Source organism: Chiloscyllium plagiosum, chromosome 24 (genome assembly GCF_004010195.1).
Source record: "Chiloscyllium plagiosum isolate BGI_BamShark_2017 chromosome 24, ASM401019v2, whole genome shotgun sequence".
In the NCBI taxonomy this organism is placed as follows: domain Eukaryota; kingdom Metazoa; phylum Chordata; class Chondrichthyes; order Orectolobiformes; family Hemiscylliidae; genus Chiloscyllium; species Chiloscyllium plagiosum.
The window spans coordinates 29,434,402-29,460,260 of NC_057733.1; the positions used below are offsets into that span (position 1 = coordinate 29,434,402).

Here is a 25,859-nt window from a genome sequence, read left to right on the forward strand (position 1 = left end):
CTCTCTCTCTCTTTCTTTCTCTCTCTCTCTTTCTTTCTCTCTCTCTCTCCCCCCCGATCTAGCTGACAATTAGATATATAAATACTGACTTGCTGACATGCCTCCTTTTTCCGGGCTGCTACTGGCACTGTTGGCGATGTGGAATCGCAGCCCCAGCTTGTGTTTCCCATTGCTGAAAAATTGATTTGTAGCTCATTAGTGAGCAGGACACAGCTGTTCATTGAAAATCGTAGACACTAATGGCTGCTATAAAGTTGGTTAATTTTCAAGTGCCAGAATTCGAAGACCCATTGAGAAATTGTTTAAAGGTACATAGTTTCATAGACTTGGCTTCAAGAGTAAAACAAAAAAAAGCACAGTATGGCCACTTTAACAAACGTAATAGATTGTAATCTATTTTCAGCTTAGTAGGGAATTATTTCACTTAGTCATTCTAAACTTGGACCCTGCTAGTGAAATGTTGGATCATAACAGTCTTCAACTGAATATTTTGATACAGGGAGGTTTGCTTTTAAATTTCCTGGATTTACTCTGCTTTTTTTTAATGGAGACTGTTGGTGTTGTCTTTTAGTCTGTCCATTGAAGACTCAGAATTCAACTCCACAGTTACGAAACACTGGCCAGTGGAAGGCAGACGAGAGTGGTCAGACCATTTCCCTCATTACCAGCTTTGGCGAATGGCTGGGCCTAAAGGGACTTCCCTACTTTTTGGTGGTGACCTGTGCATGACGGGGAAAATCACCCAACTATCTTAGCTCCACCTGGCCTTCAAATCGCAGAACCAACCCAGCACAACATTCCCTCTGAGCCCCATTCAAACTGTGGATTTGTCTTCCTCTGGGATCTATGTCCTCTTCTACCTGGGAACTACTTGTAGTCCCAGAAGCACAGTACTCTATTCTGATACTTCTGTGACTGCGACAACAGCTGGATGATCCAACTGGCTAGCACTCCTGAGGGCAGGACTACCTCACACCATGGGGGCACAAGTCTAACTCCCACCTCATCGACACTGCCCAGAGCATGTTACAGTGACAGTGCAGCCTTGATTAAAATCAGTCTGTCGCTCTATTTCTTCATATATCATAGTGTACCTCTCTCTTCCTTTCTCATCTCTCCTCCATCATCAGTCTATTTCACCATCTCTGTCTATCTCAGAGGAAAAACATGTAAAGTACAGTTCGAGGAGATAAGAAAAACAGTTTATTACTGTTTTTATCATATTTTATCGCTGTTTTACGTTATAGATAACTTTTATGCTGTTTTCAATTTGTAAGTATTTATCTGCACATGCACTTATAGTCAGACATTCTTGTACTATTGTGTAATCCAGAAAATTCAAAAATGCAGAAATGACTTAATTCCCAAACATTTTAGACAGGAGAGGTTACATTAGGCAGTGTTTTAAACATTAACCTGATAGCTATTACAATGTCAAAATTCATGTTCTTAACTCCCATTCATTTGGTGAGTTGGTGGAGTTCACATCATCCTAACTATGATAAGACAGAATATGCATTATCTAATGATGTATTGTGCTACAATTTTACATCATTGTATCTTGCATTGGAAGAGAAATCAATGCTTTCACAGTAACAATAGTCAGAATTTCATACTGCTGGCAAGTTTGCTCCGTTTAAGTGCAAACCTGATCAAAAGAGCAGTAAGATGTATATGTATTGGTTTCTATGGTCTTGATAGCCTGACTTGAAGTTTTGTGTAAGTCTGATCTAAGTGAGATTCAAAGAGATACAGCAGACACTTGAAGAGGCAGCATGGCCTTTGCTGAAAAGAATGAAGAAGAAGGCAAAAATGAGAAGGAATGTGGAGGCAGAAGGGTATAGCAAATGTTAGAAGAGTTCAGCAATTAACTCAGAAAACAAAGATTTGAACCTATCAAAATGTTAGATGGCTGTAAGGGTGGCTAACTTCTTTGACTCTCAGGGCATCATCACTAATTATAGAGTTGGCAGCATATTTTGAGGAAGATTGAGACATAGTTGAGGCTGCAGTTATTTAACACTGTGCAGCCAACCCTATGATACAAGTTAGCTGCAGGTATCCAGAAAACAGATGATACACGTCTGTTTTCAACTGACTCATCGTGAGGATATTGCATTCTTCTCCTAATCTCCGATATGCAAAAATCACATGACAGCAGAATATAGTCCAATGGGTTTATTTGAAAACACTTTGGACTATAACATGGCGTCATGTGATTTTTGACCTTGTCCAACCCAGCCCAACACCAGCACCTCCACATCATCTCTTATAGTGAATAGAAAAATGTTGCCACGTCAGGAGCTAAGCCACTCATCACAGTTAAAGGAGCAGATATTCCGACAGTTGAGCCAAAAAACTTACTCAAAATCTAAATTGCCAGGGTGGGATTTGAGCTTGTGCTCTTTAGTGCAAGCCTCTGGATTACTAGTTCCATATCATAACTACTGCAGTATCCATGATTTTCCCTGGTCTTTCGGAAGTGCATAAACCAGGATCTTTAAAAAGTGTCCATGCCTAATCCAGATCTGATGGTTTTTGATCACTTTATGAAGCCCAGATCAAGTAGAAGTCACATCTTCTATCAATGTGCACAGTAGAAAAGCAGTAGAGATTTGGAGTAAGTTCCCAACGTACAAACCATTTAGACTGAATGAAAGTCATGGCAAAATCTAAATTTTCTCTTTCATTTTGTGTAACTTGGGCTCAAATTGAGTTTGTGGCAAAGCTAATTAAGATCATGGTTACAATACTGTTGTAAGTTAGCACTGAGGTGTTCTTTTGAGTTAATATATTCAAGCTATGCTTAATATATGATGCAATTTGACATCTGGCCTCATCTCCAGAATTCCTGATCTTGTCATTGAGTACAACTTGGTGGGCTGGGGAAGGGGGGGGGGGCGGAATTGCAGTGGAGCAGGGGAAATCTGTCTCTCTCAGCCAGTGCTCCATTTATTTTGTGGTTGCTGTGTGCAGCATGTTTATATTTCAATATGTAGTGACTTGATTTTCTTTTGTTTGCTTGGCTTTGAACACATATCCTCTTAAATGAGACAATTTCTGAGCAACCTGCCTAATACTTTCCAGCACTATCCTATCTTATCTTGAGTGGAAGCAGACATTTTCAGAAACTTTTTAACATGTCATGTTTACCATCCCAGCTTTCTGAACTAATTGGAAATGCTCCAAATTCAGGCTTTTTTGCAAGGCTTTCAATTACTGAAATGAGTAGCTCATCAATGGTGCTGTCACTGAATAGATTTATAGTCAGTTCAGGGTAGTTCTTTGCTCTGTCCTTTTAAAGTTTTTTTTATATGTGAGATTTACGAGACCTGTTGCACCTATCCTGCTTATTATGAGTAAATCAGGGAGCCTTGTGAAGCAGTCAGCTCAAAATTTCCTGAAAAATGTTAGAGAGAAGAGACAGCAGAAAAGGTTGGAGAATCCACTTTTGATTTGATTATTACTAGTGAGCCTGGAGGACTCTAATTTTCTCCTTGAAGGTGTCAGTTTTCAGCACCAGCTCAAATTGGCTTGATTAAAAAGCAGATTTCTGAAATGAAGTTTCAAACGGATAGCTGATGGTAAATTGATCCTTTATCTCATTGGTATTTATGACAGTAAACACTCTGAAAAATGCCAATGTTTCTATAACTATCTTGGTTGGACCCAAAACAGCTGTCCCTTAAAAATTCTGGTGAATCTCACAATCTTTGGGATTGCTCTAATTTTGCCATGAAGGCATTACCAGCTATAAACTATGCAGTTTTTAAAAACCTATGTTTCAATATATTTATAAGTAAGGGAAAATAAAATGGGTAAAATTTAACTCAAAAATGAATGAGTCAAGTGGGTCAATAGCATGATTAAAAATTTGCATCCTATTGCTACCTCACTCATGCTCAATATTCAGAGAGAGAGAAACAAGAGTAAGCATTCCCATTCAGTCTATAAAACCTTTTCAAAGAGTCTGCATGCCTCCATTTTGAACATGATTTCTATTTTTAATTCATTAACTGGGTACTTCAAACCTCTGGAGACCATTCTGATTTTAAAAAAAGGCAAGAAACATTGAACCCTCATGTTAAGCATTTTCGCAGGACTGATTGTGGGCAAAGGAGTAAACATATTTCACCAAGGACCACCAAGCTATGCAGTAAGCCAGTCCTTATAATCTATTTAACAACCATGACCCAATGCTAGACTTTCTCTTGCCCCATTCCCCAATGTCCTATCTTCCAAACCCTCTGCTCCAACACCACTAGACCTTTATTACACCTCAGTTGTGAACTTTTAGTTGTAGGTTTTATCACCAAGAAGTCAAGCCTAAGTATCAGCCAGGCTGTTTGTGATCATGAAACCTGCAAACAATAACTAAAAATGTCCTGCATTTAAAACTGCAGAGTGTTTGCCATCTGTCCAAGTTTCCCATCCATAGCTCCTCCACAATGCCCAGTCCAACATGAAAGCATGCCTTAGTAAGTACTTGCGTCAATATGTTCAACAACAATAAACAGAATTGATGCAATAAGAGAGATAAAGAGAAACCATCAGATTATGCTGCTCTGTTATCTCCAGGCAACTGTAAGACATTTCTGCATTTTTTAAGAATCATTTCTCAGTTCATTTTTTTTAGTTTGTATTACAAGTAAAGTTTTGAGTCGTGAATGGTGGATCCTGGCTTGGCTACCTGCAAGCAAACTGGTTTTCTGAAAACTAACAGGTTGCTAATTTAATTAAATGAAAATATGAAATCTCCTAAGCAGCTGTCTACTAAAGTCACCACAGATGTGTCATTGGAGCAAATGATATGCCACAGCTGTGACACTAATCCCTGTTATCATCCTCCTTCCATGTGTGAGATCCATATCCAGCTCGAAAAAAAGGTATTTTCTCATAGAGAGGAATCTGTCTTCAGCTAACAATGGAAAAACTGCTCTTTTTAGAGAAACTTATTTTTATTGATAACACACAATCAATACGCCACTGTATAATACGTACACTTGCTGATCAAAGAGCTAAGACACCGCAGATCTGCAATGGCTTTGTCAAGACCAACAAAAATAATTTGTTTTCATCAAATTAAATCTTAGGCCTAGGGCACAATATATTCAGAACTTTCCAAGTGGTGAACTGAATCTGTGGGCTACAATTGATATCAAGGAAAAGATATATTATGGATACACAAATTTATGTCTGTATATATTTCATATTTTTAAATATTATATAAGACGCAGATTGTTGCTGAGCCAAGCAACAAATGGATGCACTTCTTGCAATTTAATTATCCAAGTCTTTGGATTTATGAACACAAGTTAAAATTTGGTTCTTTCAAGCTCTTGAACAAGTACTGTGTGTTATTCTCCAGGATACTGGTTAAAAGTAAAGTTGTGGAAGATTTTCACAGATTTGAGAAATCCACTCTGTCCAGACTTTCTGCTGAAGTAAGTATAGTAACAATGAAATGTTACAACAGAAACAGGCAAGATCCCATCAGAATTCTATTATCTACAATTTACAATTGAAGAAGCATTATTACCAAAATTTAGCTATGTGACCTATTTAGCCAAAGCAAAGCTGCATTTTCCACATTTGTTTTACAAGCATATATAATTTGTTCACTTTTGCTGGTTAGATTTACATGGTTAGAAAAATGCAATCTCAGCCTGTATTTAAAATTAATGATATGACTCAACTATTACTCAAAAGTTAATACATGTTCCACGATTGTTAGAATAATAGTGATGGTATTTCATCCATAGCTGCTGAGGTTGCGCATTGTTATATATTTCAGAACCAATATGTATGAAAGACCTCAATGTATGTAAATCATAGTTAGTCAGTTGTAGTTCTGAAAATTAAATCTCTTATTCAAAACGCTCAAAGTCCTAATGGAATAGATGAATGTTAGATAAGCAGAACTATTCCAGTTGTCTCTCTATATGCTTTCTCCTCATCAATGCCCTGGATGAGGACTTCTATGACCCTTTTGGAAGAAATGTTTACCAAAAACAGTGTAGAAGGATTTTTAAAATTTAATTTTCAATAGCTTGGTTTTTTTTTCACTCAGTGGTTCTTGCATTTGCAATAAAGAGTCTTATATTTATCACTTCTGCACCCTATTTATTTTTTGCATGTTCCTTTTCATGGCATACTTTTTCTTCACAATTCATGAAACTGTAAACTACACTTAATTGGACAATTAGACAATGCCTACAAAAGTCCAGTTAACATAATTTCTGGAATGAACTACCTTAAGTGTTTCTTTTCCACATGGTGAGGCCTTTTTCCTTCGCAATTAATGTGATTTAGATTGTACCATTTCAAAAATAACTCACATTATTTCACAAGCATATTTTTCATTTCTTCCAATAATTCCTTGCCATTAATCTTCTAAGTATTATTTATGCATGACATGTTGGCACTGACAATTTACTATAAGAGTAATCTGTTCACTGCTTAGATTTTTGGATTAAGAAAGGAATGCATTCTGTCATGAAAGTGAAAAAATATGAACTGCTGATTTTCAGATTCTACAATCTGATTTTCTACCTGGGATTTTCATGGACTGCAATAGTTCTGCAAAAAGGTAACTGTTAATGACTTAAATTGCCCCAGGAAGCAATTAACTAGAGGCTTGACAAGTTATGAAACTAACGTGAGGAACATACTCAAAAGCAAAATTAACATTTTATCAAAAGATTTGAACCCAGCCAAAAATGAAGAAATCCTCACATTATGTTTTGATTTACACCTTTATGCATATCCTCACATTTTGGTGACAAAGCCTGGCCTACAATTGGCAAATCAAAAGTAACATAACTTCCACAGATAGAATGTACGCAACAAGCTTATTTTTCAAAGAACTGTCTTTAGCAGAACGTGGGAATGCATTTGTGACCATAGTACTGATGAAAGCATCTCTATTTCCTCCTGTTGGGAAGGAGAAAACATGCAGTGAAAACTCAAATCAGAGAAATACATCTGGGCATCAAGAATATTGTCAATATTCATGGCTGCTGTTGATTCAGGGTGTATCTAATCAACCGTGATCTCCGGTTAAAACCCATACCTCAAGGACATCCTAATAACTTGAAACTGTATTATTTTTCTTTCTTTTGTACTGGACACTATACAGTTTTAACTTTCGATCTCTGTATGTTTGCGAGAGGCTTAGCATCACAGTTCTATCAATTTTTCTCCAAGGTTAGAAATTAAGAGAGTTACACTTTCTTTCACTCAAGAAAACCTTTCAATTGATTCATTATTGTTTCTGATGAACTTGTATGGAGAGAGGTATAACCTCAAACCAGTAAAGAATCTTAAATATTTGTTATGACAGGCTGACGAGGTTGAAAAGAGTGGAGCCAATTACAGCTTCACATCTGGTCAGTGCAGCTACACAATATTGAAGTATAATATATTTTGTTTTGTTCCATTCCATCCGGGAAATGGTGAAGTTTTTCAAACATAGGAAGTAATGACGGTTAGGAAAAGTTGCAAGCTATTTCAGATAAATTGAATGATTGTCTGGTATACAGTAATTGTTTTTATAACAATCATCATTTTCATTATTAGAACATAGAACACAGTACAGCACAGTACAGACCCTTCAGCCCTTGATGTTGTGTGGGCCTATTCTAAGATCAGATTAACCTATATTTTACTATCTTCCATGTGGCTAACCAAGAGTCACTTAAATATCCCTAATGTATCTGACTCAACTACAACTGCCAATAGTGCATTCCAAGCACCCATCACTCTTTGTGTAAAGAATCTACCTCTGACATCTCCCCTAAACATCCCTCCAATTACCTTAAAATTATGCCCCTTTGTGATAGCCATTTCTGCCATGGGAAAAGGTCTTTGGCTATCCAAACTATCTATGCCTCTGAACATCTTGTACACCTCTATCAAGTCACCTCTCACGCTTCTTTGCTCCAATGAGAAAAGCCCGAGCTCCGTCAACCTATCTTCATAAGATGTGCCCTCCGGTCCAGACAGCAAGCTGGTAAATCTTTGCTGCACTCTCTCTAAAGCTTTCACATCCTTCCGATAATGAGGCGACCAGAACTGAACACAATATTCCAAGTGTGGTCTAACCAGCACTCTATAGAGCTGCTGCATAACCTCACGGTTCTTAAACTCAATGCCCCTGCTAATGAAAGCCATCACACCATATACCTTCTTAACAACCCTCTCAACCTGGGTGACAACTTTGAGGGATCAATGGACATGGACCCCAAGATCCCTCTGTTCCTCCACACTGCCAAGAATTCCTCCTTGAACCCTGTATTTTCCATTCAAATTTGACCTTCCAAAGTGAATGACTTCACACTTTTCCAGGTTGAATTCCATCTGCCAATTATCAGCCCAATTCTGCATCCTGTCAATGTCCCCTTGCGACCTCCAGTAGTCCTCCACCTTATCCACAATTCCACCTTTGTGTCTTCTGCAAACTTATTAACCCACCCTTCCACTTCCTCATCCAAGTCATTTATAAAAATCACAAACAGCACAAATTCCAAAACCAATCCTTGTGGAACACATTGGTCACCGAGGTTGAATACTTTTCATCTACCATCACCCTCTGTCTTCTATGGCCAGCCAAATCTGCATTCAGACAGCAAGAGTTCCTTGTATCCCATGCCTCCTTACTTTGTGAATCAGCCTACCATGGGGAACCTTATCAAGCGCCTTGCTAAAAGTACATGGACACCACATCCACTTCTCTACCTTGGTCAACATGTTTTGTCACATCCTCAAATAATTCAATAAGGTTTGTGAGGCATGCCCTGCCCTTCACAAGGCCATGTTGACTATCTCTAATCAAACTATGGTTTTCCAAGTAATCATAAATCCTATCTCTCAGAATACTCTCCAATACTTTGCCCACCACTGACGTATGACTGATTGGTCTGCAATTCCCAGGATTATCCCTATTCCCTTTCATGAACAAGGGAATAACACTTGCCACCCTACAATCATTTGGCACTACTCCAGTGGACAGTAAAGATGCAAAGATCATTGCCAAAAGCACAGCAATCTCTTCCCTCACTTCCTGTATTAGGCCAGATTTTTATTTTACTATTGACAATGGAGGGTTTTGAATGCAAACTTCAGACCAATAGCCTGAGGCTCTGGATCACCAGGCCAGTGACATTGCTATTATTCCAACACCTCCCCTAATGTTGAGGACATAATCAAATCTATGAAATGGTAGCACAGGTCCCTGCTCCTACTTCATGTCCTCGTATTAAGATGTAGAAGCAACCTAGGATGGCCATATTCAAATGAAATGAGCATTCTTGTTAGTATTGCTAAATCAATTAAGTGCAAAATTGGATTATGTAAATGTTTTCATTAAGTTATAATTTATCATATTCAATTTCATCCAACGCCAGTGATAAGGATGTTGAGATTCCAGAGAAAGCCCATATGCAAGAAACAGTATTGTAATTAAGCTGAGATTTTAGTTCTGTATTAAAGCATTAAAATGAGCTTTTCTTATTTTTTGGAAAAGAACAAAGTGCATGGACTATTTGGATTGCAGTAAGTATGTCCTCACTTAATGTTATCAGTCACTAAAATAGTTGTTAAATGTAGGTATGCCACAGCAATTAAATAAAGGAACTGTGAGGGCTGCAGTCAGGAAGTAGGTTAGTCATTGTCATCTAATGCTGTGTTATGAATAATCTCTTATAACTTGAATTGACTGTTCCTTCTGGAAGTAATCATAAGAGTAGTCTTCTCTCTTTGTTGCCTTTGCCACCAATTAACCAATGGTTGGAGATATTTAGTTAATTAAGCTGTTCAAAGATGTTACTGCACACCATCTGGAGCAGGTGAGAGCGGAATCCAGGCCTTCTATCTCAGAGGTAGGACATTAGCACTGTTCCACAAGAGGCCGTAACCAATGGATGGATCTTTTTTATTTGCCTGTTTAGAGATGTTATTACATACTCCTGGAGCAGGTGAGACTTGAACCTGGGTTTCCTGGTCCAGGGGTAAAGATACCACTTCTGCACCACAGGAGGACAAGCCCGTAGTTGGAAGGTTCATGACCTAATTTGCTTCATCTAATGCAAAGTGAAAATCAAACATCTTTCTTTACTTTCTTGTATGTTTGCAATTTGAATAGGCTGTTTTTAAACTGCACAGTTTACTGCTTACTTTATGTTGTGGTCAGTTATTCCAACTGTAAATTCAGCGCTAGCCCTCTATTCCTAACAGCTTCCAATTTCATGCTTAGCAGAAAGCATGGAGATAGCTACTGACACTTGAACTTGGAAGGTCTATTTCAATTAAGACATGATAATAAGGAATGAGTAATTGGAGACTAATTTACTATTGAATACATTTTTATGTATGAAGCTTATAGTTTGATTCAGAATTGCTTACAATGATGATTAAATGGAAGCACTTCATATATTCAAAATTTGATGTTTCAAATACATATGAAATTAATTAAGAATTTAATGAAATATGTTTCCATGTCCAAATTGATCTGATCAGTTCAACTTGCACATTATATTTATTATAATCTATTTACAGTCCATTTATTCATGGAACACTTGCTTATGGATTTTAAATTAGTCTTCAAATTGAGATTTAAAAAAAAATGCTTCCAAAGCAGTGAAAACCATTTGTGTACTGAAATAAGCTGTAAGCATTCCATGTTTTCATGTCAGGCTTCCTTACAGCAATACAAGAACCTGTGTTAATATAATTAGTGATAAGGGCAGGGTCTTTGCTAACTGCAGTCTATCCTCATGTCCCGTTGCAGTGGTTCAGTAATTGAATTCATGAAACGATTAAAGTGTATGACATAGAAGTGATCTCTTATCGGCTGTGTTGCCAGATAAGGAGGCCAGAGGAAGTGATTGCATTGATCAGGTAATTATGCGTTCAATAAAGAACCGTTAGACCATTAATTCTGATTACCATCTTCTAACATTTTGAAAATAGGGTTCAGTCCAGTTATCTTTTAATGTGAATAGTTATTAAAGTAACAAAAATAAAGAATAAGTTCTTAAATTCTCAATGACATAAATGCTTCATACCATGTTGATCTGCGTGCTAAAAATAAAAAAAATGGCAAATAATTTGGGATAGGTTCCAATTGAAGAGGTTAAAGAAGAAGCTTCTCTTTAAGAACAGAAGCTATTTCAAACTTATGAACATTCCTTTTAATGTTCTACCACAGGAGATTGGAAACTTGAATATCACATGAATAAACTTTTTTTTTTACCACATTTTGTTTCCTCTTAACATTTTCAAACAACTATTAGCCTTTAAACAACAAAGAACTGTGGATGCTGGAAATCTCAAACAAAAGTTTAAATTGCTAGAGAAACTCAGATGTGGCAGAATCAGCTGAGAGAAAGTAGAGTTAATGTTTCAGGTCCAGTGACCCTTCTTGGGAATAAACACTTCATTTGTACTAGTGATCCATACTTTCTCATTTTCATCCAGTGAGGTAGAAATTCCATCTTTCCAACCTTGAAACAAAGCATTTAGTAAACACTCTAGAAATTCAACGAAGGATAAATTTGTATGTGAATCTGTGACAGCCATCAATGTGCACACCAGAGCATTAGCAATAATTTAATATTGGTCCTTTCACTTAATTTTCCTATCCTGAGCAAGCTATACCCTGCACTGATGCAGTTTGCCGGTATTGTTGAGAGGAGAATCGACCAGGTTAGATGCTAACCACAATACTCAGATGCCTCGAAGAGAAGTGAACTATAAGGACTGAATTCAGATGATTCCTGACCTACAACATTTTGTTAGAGGCAGGAGACCCCTTCTGATCCTAAATTAAGGGTACTTAAGGAAACACTTAATGCTGCTTAGCCAGCATCTGAAGTCTTTTTTAAAGCCCATTGATTCTTACTTCTATATATATATGAAGTCTACATTTGTAATCGGAAGCCACCATGACTTCAGAAGACAAAGTTCTGAAGAATTATACAGAGGTTCAGACATCCATATAGATTTGACATGGGATGTTATGGTGTTTTGTTAGTCCTCGTTACGCCCATTTTATTATGTAAATTAACTAGGGTCCGGGGAATACAATCCAATTAAAACAGGCTATAATTCACTTTCCATAACTGAGGAGCTCATGAATATGTTGCTTGTAGATCCAATCTGAGATAGAAAAACTTGAACGGATAAGATTCCTATTGAAACCAATAACTTTAAAAAAATATTTCCAGTGACCAACTCCAAAGAACGGCATGACTACATTTCATTTTTTAAGACTTTTATTGCAGAAACACTAAAATCAACACTGACCAAGTATTATTTGGTATTAAACTAATATATTAAACTCCAGAAAATATACCCCTTACTAGTATTTTAATGCACTCAGAAACTTGACAATTTATTTCCATGTTTCAAGGTGTTCTCCTCAGAATTCCAGAGTTAACATTTACTACCCATGTTATTTCAAGCTGCCTATGGGTTAGCTTCTCCATGTTTTCTTTATTGTCCCAGTTCCTGTCAAAGGTCCTTTCTCTCAGTGTTCTGACATATTCCAAATAGATCTCCAGCTAGCATGGCTTACCCCACTAATTCCTTTCCATGAACAATTGTGAGCGGTACAGTGGTTAGCGCTGCTGCCTCACAGCGCCAGAGACCTGGGTTCAATTCCCGCCTCAGGCGACTGACTGTGTGGAGTTTGCACATTCTCCCTGTGCCTGCGTGGGTGTGCCCTGGTTTCCTCCCACAGTCCAAAGATGTGCAGGTTAGGTGAATTGGCCATGCTAAATTGCCCGTAGTGTTAGGTGTAGGGGAATGGGTCTGGGTGGGTTGCACTTTGGCGGGTTGGTGTGGGCTTGTTGGGCTGAAGGGCCTGTTTCCACACTGTAAGTAATCTAATGTCAAACAATGCCAGGGTAAATTTTCAAGTGTCCTTTATATTTTCATAGTTCCCATCTTTTACCAATGATCCTACCTGCATTCTGTTTTCGAGCTAACAGAGAAACAGTATTCTTTGCATACTGATCACTTTAGTTGCATTCCTGTCTTTCTCTCTGGGATGTTTTCCCATCCTCCAGGGTTTGTTAATCAGATTGCCTGAGAGTCTGCAAGTGTACATATGAAATGTCAGTGTCTTTGTCCTTTGTGCTCAGGTATTTAACCTGGCACATGGATTTCAGTAGCACTTTGCCTGGACTCACTTTCTCGGGCTAACCAAATCCCACATGCAGATTTTCACACCGAACTCTTACCAAGTTACTTGTTCCTTTTCATGTTGCTATTTTGCCTTGGATTAAAAGAGACAGTTTAAATCATGACCACCTTATGAGCTCTCACAATCTCTTTCAGAAGAAGCATGAACAAAACTGAGGCAAGGACATACCCATGTGATTCTAAGAAGTAGACCATGTCCCAGAAGGAATATTTACTGGGCTAAGATGTTAAAACTGTAATTGAGGAGCGGCAGTTTTTGATAGTTGCAGTATCTTCAGCTATATAGTTACTGAACTGGATTAATGAACAGCAGGGGTGTTAAGGGACTCCCTTCATGATATGAACTGCTTCTCCTGTGGCTGTGAAACTTCTTTGGCATTGGATCTTTTCAGTTGCCCACAGGGATATCATGGGCATTAGCTGTGGAACCATTTCACAATGTGATTAATGGACTGCTCTTCTGCGTTAAGGTGATGGGAGGGGGAAGTCAATCACCCACTTTCCCTCTTAACACTAACACTGGCATATTGCCTTGATCATGCAGCATGTTCGTACATAGTGTGTTCTAAAATTAGACAAGAAAATCTCAAAATAATTCTACACCGCTCAACCAAGTAGCATCTGCCAAGTGAACACAAACCAGTTGATAGTTTGGGTGCAGAACAGAAAACAGAAAGATATTCCAAATGCACTACATTTAAAATAGAAACAGAACAAAGAATTGGAGAAAAGGGCAAAGCAGATGTACAAACATAGGAGAAAAAAATACATTGTAAGACAGGGAATAAGAGATAATTAAATTACAAATTATTTGCAACATGACTTGATATGTCCATCTCTCCTGTGACTTGGGGCTGTACAGACTGACTGATCACATGCAAGACAAGATATAGAATATTATGTATTTTTAACCACATCTTCCTTTGTTTTGATCGATTGCTTTTTAAATGTTAGTCATCTGTAACTTTAAGTTCTGAGGAAATGTCAACTGTTGTGTCTGCAGATGTTGCCTGACCTGATATCTAACTCTATTCTTTCTTCAGATTTTTAAATATGTACAGTACTTTACTGTGTTCATTTTACACCACTTTTGGTGCTGGTCCTATGGCCTATCTGCAGATTCTACCAAGTATTATTAATTAGGCTGCATGTAGACCTGACATTCATTAATATAACTGTCATGCAGTGACTGCAACAAGACAATCAGATTTTTAACAGGGGACCTAAGAGCATTGATCCCTTTGTTTCAGGAGCAGGCTCTGTTGGCATATTTTATGGCTTTACCAATATGTCAAGAAGGCCATTACCTAGTTCATAATGATCAAGTGCTTTCTATCAGCTATATTAGAGGCTTCGAAACCCTTTTAGCGAAGAAAAGACTGATGCAGCACAATCAAATTTCTCTGTCATTTTTTCTGTTAATATTTTGCTGGAACAATTGAAAGTGTGTCTGACCATTCAAATATCTTCTCTATATAAGAAAATAAATGAATCCTTTTGCTTATCTGCAAAACTGTGATCCATTATTGCTGTCCATTTTGCTTATGCCCTCAGTTCCACATTTCCCTCCTTAAATTTCTCCACCTTGTCCTCCTTTCAAGATGCTGCTTAAAACTTATATCTTTAATTAAATTCTTGGTGATCTCATTTTTTATGTGGGTTGTTGTCAAGTTTTTTTTGATAAGGTTCCTGTGCAACACCTTGCGAATTTTACAATAGTTAAAGTTCTAAGAAAATGTAGTGTATCTTTTTGTTTTCTATATTCTCTTGACCCTGATAACTCATTCCTGTTTTGTACTTTAACTTCAATGCCTCAGCCAATACAACACCAAACCAATCCATTCCAAGGCATTTTACTTTGGAAATTAGGGAGATCTTCTGGCGAATTCTAATGTTAGTTTCCAGTTGCTTGATAATGTCTAAAGATACACATAAGCAAGTTATGGACATTAAAACAGGTCAAACCTCAGGAGCTTTCACTATATTTCTAAATTTCCATTGACCAAGTCAAACCAAAGTTGAAGACAATGATTCACCTTATGTTCAGGACTAAGGATAAAGCAAAGCAAACATTCTTGACTCAACCGTAAACATATCAGAAAAAATGGAGTCATGCGGCACCTTATTCATAATTTCCTAAATATCTTCACAATTCGAGATTGGTTTGTACATAGACATCCCATTTTATCCTTGATTAGGATCCTCAATGTGTGGGAAAGAATGGCAACCCTTAGCAGAACCATTCAGAATGAGCAGAATCACTTGTATATTGTACAAACTTCATCTGCTGTTGCTGCTTGAGAATGAAAATCATTTGAATTAACAAAGATCTAGCGAAAAATCAGAAGAAACCATGACCCAAGTAAAGTTTCAAAGTTAACTTGTTTCTTGTGTGCCAATCAACTAATGCCCGAATTTTCTTTTCTACTGCTTTCTATAGATTAGTGCATATTGACAAATGGTTGTGGGAATTGTGAGTGTGAGCAGAGTCTGTCTGAGCAGTTTAGAGCACATCAACTGCACTGGCAATTGCAAGTTTTTCACATTCCATTGGCTAAACCATCTGACGAATCAAGCAAGAACTGACAGGCATCAGAGGAAAGCGGTGTTCTGTCAACAGGGTGATAAGTGAACTGACCAACCCACTTCTTCATTTAGCCTAACTTAGCTGTCACATTTGCTAAAGCTATTGCTTGTTGCCTTTCCATTGCAGTGATACCATCCTAGATAGTGCTTAATTGTCTGCTCTGCCAGAACAGAAAGCATTTTGAATGTCGGGTGGTACTGATCTGCAACATGTCATGTTTGTCCGCAGCTGTATCAGAGCCTACATGGTTGATGTCCTTAGAACACTACTTCCCTGCACTTTTAGGAGTCCTTATAACTGTTGGACAAACTTCATGACTGCAGATTCATAGTTTTTATTTCATTCTTCTTCCAACTGTCTGGATGGCAGGTTTTACTCGGAGATTATACAATTTAGATGAATTGATTTGCTATGGTTTCTTTGGCTGTTGTTCATCTGTACTCTCAATGATTAGCTTGGTGTGGGTGTCTGTCAACTGTAACTAAAAATGACAATGACTGAAAATGCACGGCAAATCACCCAGCAGCCAATAATGAAAAGATAGATTGATGTTTTACATGGACGCCTATATTAAAACTGGTAATAACAAAAATACCTTTTATGACAGTGTCCTGGATCTCTGAACAAGGTAATTTCATTTTCACCTTGTCCTGAATCTGTGGACCTTGGTCATCCCATTTGTTGGCTTCTGTGGAGTTATTTGCATCACATCATCAATCTGTGTCAGCCTATTTTTTTTTTATTTTCACTTTGCTGGCTTCTATATATTGAAGTGTGCAGGCGCTTTGCTTCAATTTGTTCATTTGTCTTGATGCTGTCATTCCCCCACAGTGATTGCATTATTGGTGAAGCCAACATGTTTCCTTCCTTAGTTATACTTCTTGAAGTTGCTTCTCGTTTGGCATGATCTCTGTCACTCGTACTGATTATTCTTCCAGAGAAGATGTAAGAATAAAATGTTCTGCTTGAACTTGCATTTCCTTAGCCTCTGACATCAGGTTCGACTCTGCCATTGCTTCCTGTTCACTAAGGTGTATTGTAATCTGAAATATATCAGTTGACAATTCATCAATGAACTCAAATGGGTTAAACTGCTCATTTGCTTTTTCATTTTTTTTGTTTCCTCATAAATTTTGCTGGTTCTTGTGGTCTGAGCTCTTTTCAGTATTGTCAAGGGAAGAAATCATTTCCGTCAATTCATTATTGTCACAGGTTTCACACTGACATCTTCAGTGACCTTGGAGATCCCAGACTACCACACCATCAATTGAGCTCTGTCCACACCAATCCTTCGAAAAGCATCCCACCCAGACTCAACCCCCTACCCTATCACTGTAAACCTGCATTTCCCATTGCTAAACGAGCTCATCTACACATCTTTGGACTGTGGGAGGAGACTGGAGCACCCGGAGGAAACTCACACAGACACTGGGAGAATGTGCAAACTCCACACAGACGGTTGCCCGAGGCTGGAATCGAACCCGGGTCCCCGGTTCTATGAGGCAACAGTTCCAATCACTGAGCCACCGTGCCACTCACTGGAAGAATTATTCTTCAGACCAATAACTATAAGTTATCCATGATTATGAAATGCTGTTACTGCTCAAAACATATGCTCGTTGTCAAACCACATGACCGTTTAACTGGCCACCCTACCATACAATTTCAAAGAATCGTGATTTGTTCTTGGTTGCTTTTCTGCTTCTGTCTTTTTGGTGTAAACATACTGGCTCACTAGCCATCATCACTTCCTGACAGCATGAAACCAATTATTATGCCACCATAACAATGGATTCTGTGTTCTGTTTGTGTTTTGCCATGAGCTTAAGGAGGCCTGTGAAATCTTCTCCTGTTTGCCCTCAACTGGTAGTTCAGTAACTATTATTCCTTTGACCAGCTGTTCCTTGTCTAGTAACTCTATAACTAGCTGTTCCTTGAATAATAGTTTCTTGATTTTAACTAATTTCACTCCTTGTCCATTTAACATAGGAACATAAGAGCTAGGAGCATGAGTAGGCCGTCAAGCCTGCTATATCATTCAATAAGATCATGGCTGATCTTCTTGTGGACTCAGCTCCACTTACCCGCACTCTCACCATATCCCTTAATTCCTTTCTTGTCCAAAACAAATCTATTTTAGCTTTAAAAATGTTTACTGAAGTAGCATCAACTACTTCACTGGGCAAGGAATTCTGTAGATTCACAACCCTCTGGGTGAAGAAGTTCTGTCTCAATTTAGTCCTAAATCTGCTCCTAATTTTGAGGCCATGCCCTTTTGTCCTAGTTTCATCTGCCAGTGGAAACATCCTCTCTACTTCTATCTTATCTATTTCCTTCATAATTTTATACTTTTCTACAAGATATTCCCTCATCCTTCTAAATCCCAGTGGATAGTTATCCCAGCTGCTCAGTCTCTCCTCATAAGCTAACCCCCCTCAACTCCACAATCTTCGCTCCCTCCAGTGCCAGTGCATCCTTTCTCAAGTAAGGAGACCAAAACTGCATGGAGTACTCCAGGTGTGGCCTCAACAGCACCCTGTACAGCTGTAACATAATCTCCCTGCTCTTTAACTCAACCCCTTTAGCAATGAAGGACAACATTCCATGTGCCTTCCTAATTACTTGTTGTACCTGCAGATCAACCTTTTGTGATTCATGCACAAGGACATCTAGGTCCCTCTGCACAATAGCATGCTGCAACTTTTTACCATTCAAGTAATAATCCTTTTTACTGTTACTCCTACCAAAATGGATGATTTCACATTTGTTAACATTGTGTTCCATCTGCCAGACCTTTTCCCACTCACTTAAAGTATCCATGTTCTTCTGCAAAGTTTCAGAGTCCTCTGCAAACTTTGCTCTACCACTCATCTTAGTGTCATCTACAAACATTGACACGCTACAGGTGGTCCCCAACTCCAAATCTTTCATATAAATTGTGAATAATTGCAGTCCCAACACTGATCCCTGAGGCACATCACTAGTTACTGATTGCCAACCAGATTATCACCCATTTATCACCACTCTTTGGTTCCTGTTAGTCAACCAATCCTCTATCCATGCTAATACTTTACCCATAATGCTATGCACCTTTATCTTATGCAGCAGCCTCTTGTGCGGCATCTTGTTGAAGGCTTTTTGGAAATCTAAGTACACCATATGTACTGGGTCCCCATTGTCCACCATGCTCGTAATGTTTTCATTGAATTCCAAAAGATTTATTAAGCATGACCGGCCTTCTATGAACCCATGTTGCGTCTGCCCAATGGGACAATTTCTGTCGAGATGCCTTGCTATTTCTTCCTTGATAATAGACTCAAACATCTTCCCCACTACAGATGTTAAGCTAACGTAATTCCTCATCTTTTGCCTACCTTTTTTAAACAATGGCATCACATTTGCTATTTTCCAATCTGCTGGAACCTCCCCAGATTCTAGCGAATTTTGGAAAATTACCACAAGAGCGCTTGCTATTCCTCCTGCCATCTCTTCTAGCATTCCATCAGGGCCAGGAGACCTGTCTATCCCTAGCTCAATTAGCTTGACCAATACTACCTCTTCTGTAATAATGATTGTTTCCAGGTCCTCACCTACCTTCGTCTCTTTGTCACTTACTGGCATGTTATTAGTGTCCTCCACTGTGAAGATCGATGCAAAATACCTATTCAACACCTTGGCCATTTCATCATATCCCATAAGTAAATACTCCTTCTCATCCTCTGAAGGACCAACATTTACTTTAGCCACTCTTTGTTGTTTTATATATTTATAGAAATGTTTGCTATCCGTCTTTATATTCTGTGCTAGTTTTTTCTCATGCTCTGTCTTACTTTTCTTTATAGCTCTTCTTGTGGCTTTCTGTTGACCTTTAAATTTGTCCCAATCTTCTAGTTTCCTCCTGGTTTTGACCACTTTGTATGCCTTCTCTTTTAACTTGATAGCCTCCCATATTTCCTTGGACACCCATGGCAGATTACCCCTTTTCTTACAGTCCTTCCTTTTCACTGGAATGTACTTTTTCTGAGCATTTTGAAGAATTGCTTGGAAAGTCCTCCACTGCTCATCAACTGTCCCACAACAAAATCCTAGCCACGTCCTCCCTCGTTCTATTGTAGTCACTTGAAGAAGATTCAGGTTGAAACATATATTGATGCTTGAGTGACAATTCCTGATTGTGAATAATTTTTAGTCTGTACTATCTGACAGCCTTTTGTGTTGCAGAGTTGCTGGTAGCCTATCTTTAATTTTGGTGCTGTAATTAATAAACCATGTAGCTGCATTGTTGTAAACAGTGTTTCTTCACCTGGATGCACTCATTGATCATATAATGCATGCACTCCTGTATTAAGCTTAAAATTAGTGAAATGTCTGTTGACGTCTTTTTATTCTTTTCACTGTACTCATTTGATTACATGTGACAATAAAACTAATTCAATACAAAAAGCTTACTCTTGATCACCCATTTCCCCAAGGAATAATTCTGGATTTTCTTCAATTAGTTCTATCTCATTAACTACATTGTGAGTAAGTTTGGGTTGTTATCTTTTTGTTGCACTGTGACTGTGGCCTATTTCAGTGCAATTCTGAAAGTGACCTCTTGTTCTATAATTCAAGCATTATTTTTTAGGAGGTGAGTACTGCTTGTGTTTGAGAGCTTTCATTGCCACCCAAGCTGGCTTTAGAATCTGGTAGCTCTCCTACTATCTCTGTTGTGGCTTCTCTCATATGGCTTTACAGTTTTTGTACTTTAAAACTGAGTGGATTCGACGGATCTCCTGTGACAAGGTTGATCCTATCCTCTTGGGATTTATCACTTACTGCCAGACTTCTGCTTCACATGCCAATTGGATGGCTTTCTCTCGGATTGTTTTGCTGTAATAAATCTGACAGACTCACCATCAGTAAACTTTGGAGTCAGTAAGGTCACATCCAGTATGAGATGCAGCCTCCAAATTCCCTGACAACATACTCAATGTTGGAAATCAGTACAGAGGAGAAAATGTGTTTTTGATTGCTTTTTTTTAAGGCTCATAGTTTGTACATTTTTTTAAAGGAATAAATTAAAGCCCAGGGGCTCAGCACAAAAGAGTGACCTCGCAGGTAAACCATAAGTTCATTGATAGGTAATAGTATTTAATTTGACTAGCTGTTGAAGGTAAATAGGGGAAATATTTGCAGGCTACAAACTAAAGGACCAGTACATTTTTTAAAAAAAATCAAATTTAGAACTAAGTAAGTAAAATAGAGATGCCAAGCCAGGTGATGTGTCGTACCTGCATGATATGGGAGCTGGTGAACCCCATTGACGAGTGGGCATCTGAGCTTTGAATATTGTGACACGTTCTATTGTAGTCACTTGAAGAAGATTCAGGTTGAAACATATATTGATGCTTGAGTGACAATTCCTGATTGTGAATAATTTTTAGTCTGTACTATCTGACAGCCTTTTGTGTTGCAGAGTTGCTGGTAGCCTATCTTTAATTTTGGTGCTGTAATTAATAAACCATGTAGCTGCATTGTTGTAAACAGTGTTTCTTCACCTGGGTGCACTCTTTGATAAGAGGACAGTTAGCTAGATGCTGTGTTTTTTTCCAGGAGGAAGTCACACCCCTTAGATTAACAACCTTGAATTCGGTCAGTGGTCAGAGACAGGAAGGTTTGACTCGGAACGAGGCAGATAGACGAATCCAGGAGGTAGTGCTGAAGCAGCCTCAGCTCTTGAGCTTGTCTAACCTTTGAGATTCTTGCTCCCTGTGTGGATGAGAGTTGGGTCTATAGGGAGGATGAGGAAACTAGCCATAAGGCCGTAGTAAAAGGAGCCATTCAAGATGGGGAAGCAAAGAAAAATGTTGTTGTAATTTAGGATAGACATTGATCTCTGTGGCTCGGATCAACATTCCCGAAGGTTGTGTTGCCTGACTGGTCCCCAGGTTCAGGATATCTCATCTGGAACTTGGAGTGGGAGGGGAAAGATCCAGGTTTTGTGTACACATAGGTATCAACAATAGGTAAAAAGAAGAAAAAAGTTATCCTTTTTTCCTTGGCTCAAACATTGGTGTGGGAGAAATGGATTTGGATTCATGGGACATTGGCAGGAGTACTGGGAAAGAGGGAAGCTGTTCTAATAGAACGAGCACCACCTGATTCATTTTGGGACACATAGCTCGGGCTGTGGATAGGGCTTTAAACTAAATACTGGGAGTGTTTGTTCATTGCATGGATAATTATGGAAAAAGCTAAACGGGTGGGGGGCTCAGCAGACATTATCAACGTTTTCAGAACATGAAATACTCTCTGTCCCATTCCAAGGAGGATGAATCCAATTTCTGGTACAGCAAATACAGAGGATAGCTATGAGAAGGGGGCAGTCAGTGCAGGACTGAGGGTGTTGTCCTTAATTGTACACAGTGTACAAAACATGAGATTGTAGTGTAGATTGAATTTGGCAATTACAATGATGTGGGTGTCACAGTGACGTAGTAGCAAAAGGATCTTGGCTGGGAAACTATATACCCAAGGCTACGTGTCCTATCAAAGGGACAGGCAGATAGACCTGAGGTGAAAATGTGTTGCTGGAAAAGCGCAGCAGGTCAGGCAGCATCCAGGGAACAGGAGAATCGACGTTTCGGGCATAAGCCCTTCTTCAGGCTAATGCCCGAAACGTCAATTCTTCTGTTCCCTGGATGCTGCCTGACCTGCTGCGCTTTTCCAGCAACACATTTTCAGCTCTAATCTCCAGCATCTGCAGACCTCACTTTCTCCTCAAAGATAGACCTGGGGTGCCTTCTTAGTAAGAAATTAAATTAGATCAAAAGTAGAAAGTGCTTTTGAGTCAGAAGGCTCAGAATCTGTGTGAGTAAAGTTGACGAACCGCAAAGGAACAAAGACTCTGATGTGAGTTATGTATAAGCCTTCTAGCAGTAGTCAGGATGTGGGAAAGAAAATAAATCAGGAATGAGAAAAGACATGTGAGAAAAGCACTATTACAATAATCATGGAGGACTTCACTATGCAGGTTGGTAGCAGACCGCTAGAAAATGAATTCATGGAATATCTACGGAATGGTTTTTTGAAGCAGTTTGTAGAAGATCACACTACAGAACAGGCAATTCTGGATTTGGTGATTTGTAATAAGGCAGATTTGATGAGGGGTCTTAAGGTGAAGGAACTCTTTGGGAACAGTGACCACAATATGATACACTTCACTCTGCAGTTTGAGAAGAGAAACTTTGAAACAGATGTAATAGTATTAAAATTGAGTAAAGGTAATTACACAGACATAAGGGAGGAACTGGCCAGAATTGATTGGAAGTGGACCCTAGCAAGGAATGTGATGGGGCAGTATTTGCAGGATGCTTTATGGCACAGAGACAGAGGATGCTTTTAAAACAGAGATGAGGACTTTCTTCTCTCAGAGGTAGTGAATTTGTGGAATTCTTTGCCACAGAAAGCTATGGTGTTTGAGTCATTTAGTATATTCCAGCCTAAGTTAGACAGATTTTTAATCAGTAAGGGAATTGAGTGTTATGAGGAAAAGGCAGGAAACTGAAATTGAGGATTAATAGATCAGCGGCAATCTCATTGACCAGCAGAGCAGATTCAATGGGCTGAATGGCCTACTTCTGTTCCTATGGTTTTTGGTATATCTATTAATTATTCAGCTGGATATTTTCCTATTTACCCCAACATCTCGTTATATTTTAAAACGTGTGTGCATGCTTTAATTTGTGAACCACAAGCAATTCGTCAGCTTCAGCGTGTGTTAAGTGTTGTTTTGAGTTGTTTTCCATTATTATCACCATCAGAAACCAGGCTAGACTAGCTTTGTAAAGGTCAAGGAGGTGATTTCATTTGCATCATTTCAACTTGAATTTGATTGGCTGCTTTTGTAAACTGCAGCTAAATTTAATACCAGTCAATTTAATTTGAACAAAAGTTGAAAATGCTGCTTAGTGCTTAGTTGGTAGCTGTGCAGTAACATTAAGAGCAGAAACCTGTCAATGCTTGCAAAGTTGAAAAATCTAATTCAGTGTGCTGAAGTATCTTACATGAAATAACATTAAAATTTACAGCACCCAGATGACTATTGAATTATTCTGTATGAAATTGTATATCGAAACTTGTCGTACTCATGTCACTTAGTCAGGAATTTGCAATTTATGATGGCAAATCAATTCCCACACAACGATGCTGAAGTTAGCTCAGTTGGCATGCTCTCCTAACAGACAGTTCCCCCTTACTGATCAAATCCTCAGTCAAAATGGCTACTTCTATAATAAGGCCAAAAAATATTGTTCTCAGTACTTTCATTTCTCCTTCTTTTGCATCTGTATCTATAGCCACCCAACTTTTCCCAAGATCCTTGGGACATATATGTGATTGAGGTCTGAGTCTTCCAATCTCTTGTTAGGATTGTTTCTGGGGAGAGTCATGGAGGATGATCCTCTATGGCCTATGCCTTCTTTGGCAATCTTCCACTCTGCGCTTGTTATTCAGACAAGAGCTTCTTCAGTGCCCAACTTCTGCAATTGTCTGGAGAGAAAGGCGGAAGTGCTTATTGCTGCGAGGATTTTGTGACATTGCTGCCAGTGTCACAGAATGACAGAGGTGTTATGGCTTGAAGAAGGCAATTCGGCCCATCATGCATGTACTGGCTTATTAAATGAGGATCATCAGCTCATACCAATCTCTATCATTTTCCATTCACTTCACTGGCATTGGGTCAAAATCCTAGCACTCATTGGATCATAGAGTTGGACAGCATGGAAACGGACACTTCAGTCCAACTCATCTGTGCCTCCCAGATATTCTCGACTGAATCAGTTCAATTTTACAGCATTTGGCCCATATCCCTCTAAACACTTCCTATTCATCCAGATGCTTTTTAAATGTTTACCAGCCTTCACCACCTCCTAATGTAGTTCCTTTCATACACGCACCTCTGTGTGAAAAAGTTGCCACTCAGGCCCCTTTTAAATCTTTCCACTCTCACCTTAAACCTATGTCCTCTAGTTTTGAACTCCCCCAACCTAGGAAAAAGACCTTGGCTACTTATCCTGTCCATGCCCTTCATGACTTTATAAACTCTGCCTTCATCCTCATTCTTTGTCACCCTTTTAAAAAACTCATTCAAGTTAGTGAGACACAGTACTGTGGTTGTACCTGTATTGCACAGACTGCAATAGTTAAAGAAAGTGGTTCACCACCATTCTCTGAAGTATATTTAGGGATGGGCAATAACTGTTGACCTCACCAGTGACACTTGCATCTGAAGAATGAATAAAAGCTCAGAAGAGAATGCCAGGTATAATTAATAACTAAAGGCTGGCCTTAAGTTTGCTGGGAGATTAGGTCTGAACCAAAGGAGTGCAATTTCATCTTGCGACAATCCCAGTTTGTGCTAAAATATTTCAATTTCCAATTTGTGAAGTTGCTTGTTCTGTATTAGGATCTTAATATTTTACTGTAGAAGGAGTTAAATGTGCCTTTAACTTTCTGAGATTTAAGTGTCATAAGTTTTATGTTTACGGTGAGAGACAAATTCAAACTATCACTGTACAAGCATATTGTGTAATGTAATAATCAATGAAAGAAGGAGCTGAAATTGGCCTGTCGCAAAGATGTTACTACAGTTGTTATGGGGGATTTCAACATGCAGGTAAACTGGGAGAGTCAGGATGGTATTGGACCTCAAGAAAGAGACTTTGTGGAGTGCCTCAGAGATGGATTCTTAGAACAGCTGGTGCTGGAGCCGACCAGGGAGAAGGCAACTCTGGATCTGGTATTGTGCAACGAACTAGAATTGGTCAGGGACCTCGAAGTGAAGGAGCTATTGGGAAGTAGTGACCATAATACAATAAGCTTCAATCTGCAATATGAGAGGGAGAGGGTACATTCAGAAGTGACAATATTTTTGTTGAATAAAGGGAACTATGGAGCTATGAGGGAGGAGCTGGCCAAAGTTCAATGGTGCAATACCTTAGCAGGGATGACAGTGGAGGAACAATGGTGGATATTTCTGTGTATAATGCAGAAGTTGCAAGATCAGTTCATTCCAAAAAGGAAGAAA

At 38.7% G+C, this 25,859-nt stretch overlaps 1 protein-coding gene across 14 annotated transcripts in view; it reads left to right on the forward strand.

Moving 5' to 3' along the window:
* rbfox3a (RNA binding fox-1 homolog 3a) overlaps positions 1-25,859 on the forward strand; it is a 1,786,123-nt gene that overhangs the window by 409,340 nt on the left and 1,350,924 nt on the right. The gene's annotated exons all lie outside the window — the stretch shown is intronic.